The sequence below is a fragment of the Oncorhynchus kisutch genome, linkage group LG9 (genome assembly GCF_002021735.2).
Source record: "Oncorhynchus kisutch isolate 150728-3 linkage group LG9, Okis_V2, whole genome shotgun sequence".
NCBI lineage: Eukaryota > Metazoa > Chordata > Actinopteri > Salmoniformes > Salmonidae > Oncorhynchus > Oncorhynchus kisutch.
Genome location: NC_034182.2, coordinates 26,381,603 through 26,389,787, shown reverse-complemented (window position 1 = coordinate 26,389,787; position 8,185 = coordinate 26,381,603). Strand labels below are relative to the sequence as shown.

At 44.2% G+C, this 8,185-nt stretch overlaps 1 protein-coding gene across 2 annotated transcripts in view; it reads left to right on the top strand.

Annotated features, from left to right (window-relative positions):
• Positions 1-2,235: 2,235 nt before the first annotated feature.
• LOC109896443 (neuroligin-2-like) overlaps positions 2,236-8,185 on the top strand; it is a 228,188-nt gene continuing 222,238 nt past the window's right edge. For both annotated transcript variants that reach the window (XM_020490699.2, XM_031832251.1), the window contains exon 1: positions 2,236-3,268. The gene's annotated coding sequence lies outside the window, so the exon portion shown is untranslated. The remainder of the gene's footprint in view (positions 3,269-8,185) is intronic.

Below are 8,185 nucleotides of genomic sequence, written 5' to 3'. Positions count from 1 at the left end.
TTGTGCAAAGTTGTTAGAATCTTAATTAAAATGATTTGCAGCTGTAATGTCTTCCAAAGGTGCTTCCACCAAGTATTAACTGAGGGGGTGGAGATGCAATTTTTCTGGGGGGGCTGCAACATGTTCAAGGGTGTGCAGACTTTCAGTGAGCACTGTATGTTTGTGTGTCTGTGTGTTTATGTATGTATGTGTGCCCCCTGCTCCCTCCCTCCCTCTATGTGATCTATCCTGGGTAGCCTGATGAAATGCCACTGGGGAATGTACAACCAACAGATACAACGGCGGTAGACAATTTGTCTTGATAGGGGAGATAGTAACCGTGTCAGTCGACCTGTCCCCCTCTCTATCTGTGTCATCTCTCTCTTCCTCTCCTCCTTGAGATGGGGAGGCGAGCAGGCGAGAGTACAGCACATCCACCAACACCAGTCGACTCAAGGTGAAGCCAAATCAGAGGGACGCTTTGAGGAGATAAAGGTGTAGCTCTCTCTTGTTGTATAAAATATACACTGAACAAAAATATAAACATTTTCAACGGTTTTCATGTAAGGAAATCAGTCAATTAAAATAAATAAATGAGGCCCTAATCTATGGATTTCACATGACTGGGAATACAGATATGCATTTGTTGGTCACAGATACCTTAAAAAAGGGTAGGGGGTTGGATCAGAAAACTAGTTAATGTCTAGTGTGACCACCATTTGCCTCATGCAGCACGACACATCTCCTTCGCGTAAAGTTGATCAGGCTGTTGATTGTGGCCTGTGGAATGTTGCCCCACTCCTCTTCAATGGCTGTGTGAAGTTGCTGGATATTGGTGGAACTGGAACACGCTGTCGTACATGTCGATCCAGAGCATCCCACACATGCACAGTATGCAGCCCATGGAAGAACTGGGACATTTTCAGCTTCCAGGAATTGTGTACAGATCATTGCGACATGGGACCATGCATTATCATGCTGAAACATGAGGTGATGGCGGTGGATGAACGGCACGACAATGTGCCTCAGGATCTTGTCATGGTATCTCTGTGCATTCAAATTGCCATCGACAAAATGAAATTGTGTTCGTTGTCTGTAGCTTATGCCTGCCCGTACCATAATCCCACTGCCACCATGGGGCACTCTGTTCACAACGTTGACATCAGCAAACCGCTTGCCCACAGGACGCCATACACACTGTCTGCCATCTGCCCAGTACAGTTGAAATCGGGATTCATCTGTGAAGAGCACACTTCTACAGCGTTCTCAGGTAAACATTCCAGCAGTCATCATGCAAATTGCACGCTCCCTCAACTTGAGACATCTGTGACATTGTGTAGTGTGACAAAACTGCACATTTAAGAATGGCCTTTTTTTTATCCCCAGCACAAGGTGCACCTTTGTAATAATCATGCTGTTTAATCAGCTTATTGATATGTCACAACTGTCAAGTGGGTGGATTATCTTGGCAAAGGAGAAATGCTCACTAACAGGGATGTAAACCAATTTGTGCACCAAATTTGAGAGAGAGAAGTTTTTTGTGCATATGTAACATTTCTGGGATCTTTTATTTCAGCTCATGAAACATGGGACCAACGCTTTACATGTTGCATTTATATTTTTGTTCAGTGTTTATGGTAACACTTAGCCTATAGTGCTTTATTACTTGTCATAAGCATGTATGACCATTTACACAATCTGACAATTTGAAATCAGCATGAAAAAAGAATGATAGAACCCATTGCAACTAAATAAACTATCACAATGTAGAATGTAAAGATAGAGACGGGTGAACCTGGCGGACATTTAAGGCGATCTCTCTCAAGTAATATTTGGCAGGGTGTAGCTCGAGCCCCTTGCCATGGGAATCATTATGGAGCCTAGTTATGCCAGATGTTGGGCTGTGTTACTAGATTAAGGGGCATGTGCTTCTGTTGCACTAGATCCAATAGAACAGGTGCAAAAGCATCATCAACAGTGATGTGACTGTATGGGGCTACAGCAGATCCAGTCGCTGTGCAATTGTGAGGTTTCTCCCACAGAAAAAAAACGATTCGAAGAGAAAGATGGATAGTCAGACAGACCGATATAAAGCCGGTGATAGGACAGGATGGGTCCCATGGAGATTATTCTACTCATTTGAAGGGAGAGAGGGCTATACAATGGGTTTGTATCCCTTTAACATTCTCTGACGTCAGCCTGATGCATGATCTCCCCAGCCTACTCTAATGCGAGCAGAGAGTAGACGGACTAGTTCTGTAGCCTGACGGAGTTTACAGAGGGGAAAAAAGGTAGCCTAGTGTTGCCACTCATTTTGGAATAGTGGATTTTCGTCCGTTTGACACCAGTGATGCCCTTCAAAGATGACAAAGCACTTGATGCGAGAAAGATAATACTTTTTTTTTTAAAGAAGCAACATTCTGAAGAGACAGTGTAGGGATGCTTGAGCGTTGTCACAGCGACACATCTTGCTAGGACAATGTGCACGCGCCCCGCCGGGAGAGAGGAGGGAGCGTGAGCGAGCGAAAGGGGCAATCGCACAAGCGCAGCATATTTTAAGTCTATACCAGTCGGAGGAGAATCACGGAAACCGTGGAACGCTGTTACCCAGCGACGAAGCAGGCAAGCACCACCAAATCGTCCAAGGTATTCAAACTGTCGTTGGTGCTGTCCTCTCCACCGGCGAAGGGCAAGCGGGGATGCATTTTTTGTAGAAAATTCACCCGCATTTAAAATCACTGTTGACAATTTATGTAGATGAGGAATTAGTCTATATCGTTTCGTTGTCAACAAAGAACGAGATATAAAGATATGTAGAGTGACGCGTCAGAGAAACTGATCAAACGAACAATTCATGTAGGCTATTTATTATTATTGCTATGCGGAGGAGGCGGGGGAGCCAATTCTTTGTAGTCTACCTTGGTGGAAGAATCATTCCAGAACCCGCTTTAATGCCTTTATCTAGTGCATGTGTAATGCGCCATACGCAGCATTAGGCTTTATTTTTTGGTAGCCTATTCATTTCCCTCCGTCATTGTCTCCCGGTCCCTTATCAGAATGTGGTAGTCCGATCAACCTGCAGGTCGGTCAGATTGAGCTGGTGTTGTCGGTAAACAGAAACCGGGGAAGGTTTTCAAAGTCTAAGCTTCTCCAAAGGACTATGCTTCAATATTTCCCGTTCTAAAGGAATGGTGTGACAACGGTGTAGAAGTCAAAGACGAGGGCAAAATCAAAGGATTCCTTTTGAAAAACCCTTGGAATCCTGCGACCCCCTTGGAACACATAACAGGTAAGCGCATACTGTATCACCCTCGGTCGTCGAGAATGTAGGAATTCTTTCCATTAGCCTATTTCATAGAAAACATTTGAAAACAACGAGTCATTCGTTTTCTATAATTAAGCTACAATATATAGCCTAACTACATGTTACTTTGCCAGTCCCTTTATTTTGGGTCACAAATAGCATAGAATGCCTGTCAAATTCCACGAATAGTTCTCTTGTCGTTTGAAGCTTTGCCTTGGAACCTGTTGTTAATGATTGCGTGCTGTGTCATAACCATTGTGATACATCTCCAACAAGCAACCTGTTCAAAAGGTTTTGAGCCCCCTTTTCCCAATAATGGTGCGGGCAGGGAATATATCCTCTGTTTTTAATGAGGACCGACTTCAAACACTTCTTCTTTGGTGTTGCTCCACATAGCCTATGTAGATGTTGCCAGCTTGTGGTGGCAGTGGAGAATAGCCTAAAGTAGATTAATATCAAACCACCCCATAGCCGTTAAACTGAAGCCTATCAACCACCACTTAGTTTCTCTTTAGGATGTTTTGTAAATATTAACAGATGACCTTTTAACAAGTCTATTAGCTTTTAACAAGCCTATTCCTCAGATGTTCTAATGAATGACTTCGTGGCAATGTTTTAATGTTGTACTTGCATGGTTTATGGGAGAAATGGGTCAAAGATAGGATCCACAATTTGCACGCCCCCTCCTCACCCCCCTCTAAAGAGAGTTTCCAATGAAACCTATCTATCTGAGCATCTTATGTGTCTTGTCGCAGGGCAGAGAGCTAGCCCCCGACAGGAAACGCCATGCCTGTGAGAACATATGTCTCTCACACACACTGACTGCAAAGAATGGGCCACATTTATATGCGGGGCTGGTATGGAGGGCATTCCAAGCTCCAGTTGATGGTAGAATTCAACAGAGACAAGAAGACCCCTGTTCTTATCAGCCTGAGAGGCTGGGCACACACACAATCTCACACAATCTCACACAATCACACACAATCACACACAATCACACACACACACATACACACACACACACACACACACACACACACACACACACACACACACACACACACACACACACACACACACACACACACACACACACACACACACACACACACACACACACACACACTCACACACATACACGCGCTGGCTGCTCCGAGCTCTGTGGTTGCCCTATATAGCAAATATTATGGATAGCTCTGATAGCTCTGTGTACCAGGTGGGAGACCATTTAATGGATCCGGGAAATGTGTTGTGTGACTCTGTCCTTGTGCTGAATAGATGATGTCACAGAGAGTTTTATATCTCTCTACTGGGAAGGAGCTGGGAGGAGGAGTTGGATGACCTTTGAAATATGTGGGAGAGTGTGAGTGTGTGCAGGTTGATGTGGCTATGGGTATGCACTCGTGTGTGTGTGCCCTCTTGCGTGTGTGTGTTTGCATGTGTATATCTGTGTGTGTGTGTGTGTGTGAAGAGCAGTGCTCTGCAGCAACACGTCTTGTTTATTTATATGGCAACAGTAGCTTCATGTACTTTAATTAATTTACAATGGGCCCAATAAACATAGGAGACAGGTGGCCTTGTCAAGGAGATCCATACATACTTACTCGCCATGCTGTGGGGTGTGTGTGTGTGTGTGTGTGTGTGTTTTTGCTGTTTTTGCCTTGCAGGTGTCTCTGTGTGTGTGTTTCTGTGTCTCTTATGTGTGTGTGTGTGTGTGTTTGTGTGTGTGTGTGTGTCTGTACAGTATGTCTGTACAGTATGTCTGTGCGTGTGCATGTGCATGTTTTAGCTGTTTTTGCCTTGCAGGTGTCTCTGTGTCTGTGTGTTTCTGTGTCTCTTATGAGTGTGTGTGTGTATATGTTTTCAATGTTTCTGTGCGTGTGCGTGTGTGTCTGTATGCCTGTGCGTGTGCGTGTGGACGTACGCGCTCTCAGACTCCGAACACAGACACAAGCCAAGGCAAGACGGAGACTGAGGGCGGTCCATTCAGACAGAGGCAGATGGGGCTGAGATTTTCAAAGAAGTATGCTAGATTGATAGCTCATGGCGTGGGTCCCTAACAATTAAACAGACGGAGAGGACGTTGTGACGGTAGAAAGTTGAGCCACCCTCTGCTTTCTGAGCCGCCACTCTTTCTGTCTCGGTGCAGCTTGGTTTTGATATTCACATTGCTTGTGATCACTCACAGATTCACGGTGTGTCGCCAATTCCGTTTTAATTGTGCATTTGATCGTAGATGTAGCCTCGAGTGTGTAGGGCTGTATCATGTATTGATGTCAATCTTAGACGAGTTTGTTTTCCTTAATTGGCCATGTGTTATATGCTTGCTTACTTGTATGTTTTATGTGATGCAAATTGATCTACTGATTTCATGTTTCTCATATAGGTATTGGGAATATGGGATATTCCAAGCGGTAGACCAGGGGTAGGTAACTAGATTCAGCCACGGGCCAATTTTTGTCGGAGTGGATGGTCAGGGGGCCGGAACATGATTGTAATAATTTGTACACTTCAAATTGGCCACAAATTGAGCCCAAAAGGAGATTGTATTTGAAAATAACAATAATTTCATACCTTGATTAAATTGATTATATACAGTGTCCTGAGAGTGTGAAGAGTCTGCTACTGTACCATGGACGGATGGCAGGAGGCTGACTCAGACTGTTGGCTAGACTGGCCAGTTTCTACTCAACCAACAGGTGTGTTTCCGTGGTTTGACAGTTGGTTGTGTATGCAGGACAAGGATTTGAATTACAGGTGTGGGAGAGCATTTAGTGGGCACCTCCAATAGGAAATTGGGGCACCCCACTAGTGCTACACATACAGTATATGAGTACACTCGTTGTAACTCAATGTTACAAATTCCTCAACATGGTCCAACGGCACCCCCAAGAGTCCATGTAGAGCTCTAAGCCTGATGTGACTGTGTCCATGTCTCCCAGCTAGTTTTCTCCTGTAGAAGACCTTGTCTATCAGTATGTGGTTTGTTTCTCTTCATGTCCGTGGCGGTTCGGACCGAGGCTGAGTCCCAAATAGCACACTACTCCCTACGTAGTGCACTACTTTTGACCAGGGCCCATAGGGTTCGATTGACGCGCATGTTATTTTCTGCAGTCAAACTGCATCCAGTGTTAAGTCCGTCCGTTCTGTTGCTTGTCAGACCTTCCGCCCGTCTCCACCAAAACATGGCGCGTCATCTGTCCCGGGGGCTCTCATTAAGGTGAGATCAAGGTTGGTGTTCGCGCACGCGCACGCACACGCACACACCACTCAAAGGTGTTCACAAAAAACACAGCTCACTGTATAATAAGGCTAGCGCTACTGACAGCCAGATCACCGGCGGTACCCAGACCACCGCCTAAGACCAGACCACTTGCTTTCACTCTCCCCCGATCAGAGACAGACAGAGAGACACGGCGTCCCGGACAGACAGACCCCTTGCTAGGCTAGCCAGATCTTGCTCGGAGAGAGTTTGATATTGGTGCTGTGGTGGGGGGGGTCTTTGGTTTCTCCCTAAATCCCTTTGACAATAGACATAAATCCAAACATCAGAAGAAGCTAGGCATTTTGATTTCGCTGTGTGTGCGGGTGGATTTCAATGTGAGACTGGGAATCTTCTGAATCCAAACAACATAATTTCAGACATCCCAAAGGGATTATAGACAGACATGTAGCCTAGTTCCTGAGTTGTTGGCCAATATTTCCTTATTATCGGCAAATCGAGAGGTCGTCCCGATTGCATTGACACAGTATGGAGCTTATCCCTATGGATGATAAATCATTATGTGTGTGTGTGTGTGAGTGTGTGTGAGTGTGTGTGAGTGTGTGTGTGTTATGATTCATTTCTACCTGGTTTACAGTAGTAGGGTATGTGGCCTAATGTCCTCTGCTCCTATTTTGGAACCATGTCAAAATGGATTTAACTCAACACATATAAATCCCAATGACATGAGTGTGGATTAAATTATATTTTCATAATGTAGGCTACTGTATCTTTAAGAGCTAAAATCGATTATGTACCCTATGTCGTGATTCTCACCAAATATGTAGGGCCCTATAAAATCTGCATTATGGAAAACGTGGATGGAATCATGGAATCCAGACATTAACACGGAATTCAACAATATTCCAAAATGTGTTGAGTTTAGTAGGAAATCAACTAAATCTATTGAATTTATTAGAACATTCATTAATTTGCCCAAGTGACTAATAAGACATGAACAAAATGCATTAGTGATTCATATTTCTTTCTGAAAAGGCACAGGAATGCTCCTGTCTGTGTGTGATGTGCACCAATGTCTCGTTTTCACTTTGTGTAGCCATTAGCGATAATGCTAATGATCGCCATCTGCTGGTATAAAAAAAAACATTTATAGGCTTTCCCAAAAAACGTATTGATTAAAAGTTAACTACAAAGTAGCCTATGCCTACCTGGCAGAAGGATATCATGATTATGTGCATCAATCCAGTGGCCATTTGTTTTGCAACCCCTGCATTCACATGGGTGCTACTGAAATACTACTAACCAAAAAACGGTCCCTGCCTGGTGCTCATTGCATTAAAGGGTGACTTAACTCAGCAAAAAAAAAAAAAGTCCTCTCAACTGCGTTTATTTTCAGCAAACTTAACATGTGTAAATATTTGTATGAACATAACAAGATTCAACAACTGAGACATAAACTGAACAAGTTCCACAGACGGGACTAGCAGAAATGAAATAATGTGTCCCTGAACAAAGGGGGGGTCAAAATCAAAAGTAACAGTCAGTATCTGGTGTGGCCACCAGCTGCATTAAGTACTGCAGTGCATCTCCTCCTCATGGACTGCACCAGATATGCCAGTTCTTGCTGTGAGATGTTACCCCACTCTTCCACAAAGTCACCTGCAAGTTCCCTGACATTT